Genomic DNA, 5,000 nt, shown 5'->3' with positions numbered 1-5,000 from the left:
GTGATGATGCTGTAATTAACAGTGATGATGAGCAGTGATGAAGCTGTAATTAACAGTGATGATGAGCAGAGATGAAGCTGTAAATAATGGTGATGATGAGCAGAGATGAAGCTGTAAATAATGGTGATGATGAGCAGTGATGATGCTGTAATTAACAGTGATGATGAGCAGAGATGAAGCTGTAAATAATGGTGATGATGAGCTGTGATGAACAGTGATGACGCTGTAATAATGAACAGTGGTGATAAGCTGTAATGATTTAAGGTGATGAATAGTGATAATGTAATAATGATGAAACTGATGGGTTTTTTTTTAACTCCAGCTGGTGCTAAAATGATCCAGTATTGCCAGGTACGCATACACAGTGTGTATGGAGTTAAGTGGTTTGGACGCTGCCTATAGCGTAACTGGCATTACCACTGTACTGACACTGATGCATAGCAATGTTTTTGACATTCAGCTCCGGCCGCAGCCCCCCGCCCCCACCCCGCCCCAGCGCGTCAAACACATTGCTATGCACCAGTGTGCGACCCGTGAGTGTGTGTCAGTGTGTGCACCTGCATTCCCCATGAACTAGAAGAGCGAGAGAGTTTCAACACTGCTGATGAATTATCATTTAGCATCACCTCACCTAACATTCCATTCAATTAATAGAAATAATTCCAGTATGTAAATAAAACGGACGGATTTCAGTTGTATTTATGAAGCAGTTTGTAATTTGAGGAGTATCTGACAGAAGCACACCTCAGACTGCAGTACACTGCTCATGGAAAGTGAGCTTCTCTGTTTAAACCATTTAGCTCCACTGGGTGGCAGTGTTGGGGTAGGCTGCAGAATGAGGGAGGGTGTCTGGGGTCATCCTATACAGTAGCTGAGTCTCACTTCAGGTTTACTGTCATACACAAGTGTACACTGTAAAAACAAAGTTTACACACTTCAATACAATACAAACAAACTGTAACACTACTAATAAACACTGCTCCTCTTTCAGATTTAGCCTGACTTACAGCCCAACAGGCCTCGTGGCCTCGGTCTGTGCTTTTCCTCATTTACTGAAGGAAGGACACTTGATGGTGTGTGTGTGTATGTGTCTGCGTGTGTGTGTGTGTGTTGGGGAGGGGGGTGGATTACGGTAAGTACAGCATGCAAATTGGGGCCTGCATGAGGAAGTAAAAGGTTACTGTCATTTTCAGTACAACACAGCCAGAGTAACACACACACACATACACACACACACACACACCATCAAATGTCCTTCATTCAGAAAATGTGGAAAAGCACAGACTGGGTAACAGGTGTGAGGACCCTGAGGCTGTTACAGTCCAGCTCTTTACCACAGAGGGGCGCTGTTTCATAGGTTTATGCTGTTCAGAAGCTTCAAACCTGAATAAGAGAACCACAAACATTTTACCAGTGTTTAACCCACCATAACAGTGTCCACTTACTTTAACAGTGTTTAACTTACTGTATTTAGGTCAAAATATGTGTTTAACAGTGTGTAAAAGTACACTGGTTTACTGTAACTGTGTAACAGTACACTGGTTTACTGTAACAGTGTTTAACAGTATGCTGGTTTACTGTAACAGTGTTTAACAGTACACTGGTCTACTGTAACAGTGTGTAACAGTAGGCTGGTTTACTGTAACAGTAGGCTGGTTTACTGTAACAGTGTGTAACAGTACGCTGGTTTACTGTAACAGTGTTTAACAGTACGCTGGTTTACTGTAACAGTGTGTAACAGTACGCTGGTTTACTATAACAGTGTTTAACAGTACACTGGTTTACTGTAACAGTGTGTAACAGTATGCTGGTTTACTGTTACAGTACGCTGGTTTACTGTAACAGTGTGTAACAGTACGCTGGTTTACTATAACAGTGTTTAACAGTACACTGGTTTACTGTAACAGTGTGTAACAGTATGCTGGTTTACTGTTACAGTACGCTGGTTTACTGTAACAGTGTTTAACAGTACACTGGTTTACTGTAACAGTGTGTAACAGTAGGCTGGTTTACTGTAACAGTGTGTAACAGTACGCTGGTTTACTATAATAGTGTGTAACAGTAGGCTGGTTTACTGTAACAGTGTGTAACAGTACGCTGGTTTACTATAATAGTGTGTAACAGTAGGCTGGTTTACTGTAACAGTGTGTAACAGTAGGCTGGTTTACTGTAACAGTGTGTAACAGTACGCTGATTTACTATAACAGTGTGTAACAGTACGCTGGTTCACTGTAACAGTGTGTAACAGTAGGCTGGTTTACTGTAACAGTGTGTAACAGTAGGCTGGTTTACTGTAACAGTGTGTAACAGTACGCTGGTTTACTATAACAGTGTGTAACAGTAGGCTGGTTTACTGTAACAGTGTGTAACAGTACGCTGGTTTACTATAATAGTGTGTAACAGTAGGCTGGTTTACTGTAACAGTGTGTAACAGTACGCTGGTTCACTGTAACAGTGTTTAACAGTACGCTGGTTTACTATAATAGTGTGTAACAGTAGGCTGGTTTACTGTAACAGTGTGTAATAGTACGCTGGTTCACTGTAACAGTGTGTAACAGTACGCTGATTTACTGATTTAACATTAATTGAACTTACTCAGCTTTAACTGCAGCCTGTGACAGCTTCAGACTTAGTGTAAGCGTGTTGAACACGGCTGTGTTTTACTGTAAGCGTGTTTAACAGTATGGTTGAATACGCAGCAGGCCTTAAAACTCAATTCCTCACTGCAGCTTAATTATGGTGCTAAAGTGATGCCGTACTAATACTGTAATGTTCATTACATCCTCCTCTAATACACAGCTTAATCCCGTAAAGTCATTTTTACATGATTAAAAGTTCTGTTTCTATTCAGTACAAGTGTATCTGGTGCAGACACACACTCCAGCCCACTCTACGCCCCCGAGTGTGTATCCATCCTGCAGCGCACAGTGGCTCTGCGCTCTTTAATTCATAAAAATAACACAAACACCCGACAACAGCTTCCGCTAGAGTGTGAGTGTGTGTGTGTGTGTGTGTGTGTGTGTGTGTGTGTGTGTGTGTGTGGGGGGGGGGTTGGGGGGTGGATGCTCCTCCCTGCTGTGTGTGTGTATGTGTGTCCTTTCATGCACCTTCCCTAAACTCACTTCCTTCTTGACGCAGTGCTCAGTGTGTGAAGACTCAGTAAGGCTCTGAAGTTTGTTTTGTGACACAATAATGGAAACACTTCTGACCGAACACTGGACATGAAGCTGGACATGAAGTGAAAGACTACAAGTTCACCTTCTGGGAAATGGGGAGAGTGTGTTAAGCAGCAGGTAAGTGTGTGTGTGTGTGTGTGTGTGTGTGTGTGTGTGTGTTGTCAGTAAAAATGTCTGATGCAAAGTTGCATGATGGCACATCACAGTTTACTCCTATAGTTGTATATATTTACACACACACATATATATATATATATATATATGTGTGTGTGTGTGTGTGTAAATATATATATATATAATATATAATGACTTGGTCAGACTCGTATGTATCATTGTAAGTAAGTCTCATCCTGTACAGAGACACACTCTGCTCACTCCAACGCTGTCGATTTCCTCAGATAAACTCCCTAACGCAGAAAAGTTCATCACACACTAGGGTGTATTACTGTTAAAACTGGTGGGGCTGTTCTTTGGTAATAGAAGTTGGCGGGTCATAGGCTGTTTAAGGGGTTATCGGGTTCAAATACTGGTGAGTGTGCAAAAGTTATGGCTAATGCTACTTATTGTTATCCAGTCATCAGAGAAATTCTGTAAATAATTGGATGAAATTGTGTCTAAAATGTGCAGAAAAAAATTCATATCATTCAAATGTCATATTAAAGTTTTGTAGTGTTTTTACCTTTACTCCCTCATTTATGCATTAGCTTATACGCTCAGAACAGTGTATGTGTTTAGAATATATATATATATATATATATATATATGTATTTTGTTATATATGTATATATGTACAGTTGTATCTGAAGTGCAAGGTTGCCTGTTTGAATGGCACATGGACAGATATACAGGGTCAGAAATATTCATACAGCACACCTCACTTTAAATGTCTCTCAGCAAGTTGCATCCCAACATCCTGATCAGACGGTGCTTTTGAAAGCTCTTCAGCAGGAACTCTGACTGGATATTTGGAATCTGGTGGTTTTCTGGCACAGACACGTATTTTCAGTAGGGCTGAGATCAGACCAATCCAAATGAATCTTATCCTGCTTTATCCATTCAACACCCTCTGATGTGTGTTTGGGTCAGTGTCCTGTTGGAACCCACGACTGTTTCCAAGTTTCAACCGTCTAGCTGATGGTTTAAGGTTATGCAGAGGAACTCTGAGGTGGCCCTCCTCCTTCATTATTCCAATGTAGTAGGAGGCCCACTGGCAGCAGAACCACTCCAGAGCATGATGCTCCCACCACCATGCTTAACAGTTGCTACAGTGGTCTTGGGGTTGGAGGCCTCCTCCAAACATCTTGTATCACGTCTCGTCCGACCACGCAACGTTCCTCCAGAGGGCTTTTTCTTTCTCCATGTGGTTCTGCTGCAGGCTTGAAGGTGTTGTTGGCAGCCTCTCAGAACATGCTGGTGTAAAACTGGCTGGACTGCTGCAGACAGTGACACTGGTGTTGCAGCAGCTTCCAGTTGATGGCAGGCCTGCGTCTCCGTCGTGCCTTTTTGGGTACTGAAAAGGGGATCTTTCACTGGTAACAGCAGTGGAACTCTTTGTAAAAGGTGCTCCTGTATATAGAACGTTCCTTGGGGGTTCCTGTACTTTGAGGAATCTTTCAGTGTTCAAACAGAAAAGAACCCTTGAAGAACCCCCTGTTGTTAAGAGTGTGTGTGTGTGATACACAGGCAAGTATAGAATGTATGGCAGGTAAAGACAGACAGAACAGTACAGGTGTGTGTTTAAAACTGCACACAGGGCTGTTAGTGTTGATAGCAAACAAACAAACAAACAAACGAATGAATTCATGAATAAACAACTGCAGAAAT

The 5,000-nt window shown here is 42.0% G+C and overlaps 1 protein-coding gene across 1 annotated transcript in view; it reads left to right on the top strand.

Annotated features, from left to right (window-relative positions):
- Positions 1-3,139: 3,139 nt before the first annotated feature.
- Positions 3,140-5,000, top strand: part of pik3r5 (phosphoinositide-3-kinase, regulatory subunit 5) — a 33,051-nt gene continuing 31,190 nt past the window's right edge. Inside the window, 1 exon segment of the mRNA XM_072683283.1 lies at positions 3,140-3,293. The gene's annotated coding sequence lies outside the window, so the exon portion shown is untranslated.

The sequence above is a fragment of the Salminus brasiliensis genome, chromosome 7 (genome assembly GCF_030463535.1).
Source record: "Salminus brasiliensis chromosome 7, fSalBra1.hap2, whole genome shotgun sequence".
Lineage (NCBI taxonomy): Eukaryota > Metazoa > Chordata > Actinopteri > Characiformes > Bryconidae > Salminus > Salminus brasiliensis.
This window is presented reverse-complemented; position numbering and strand designations above follow the sequence as displayed.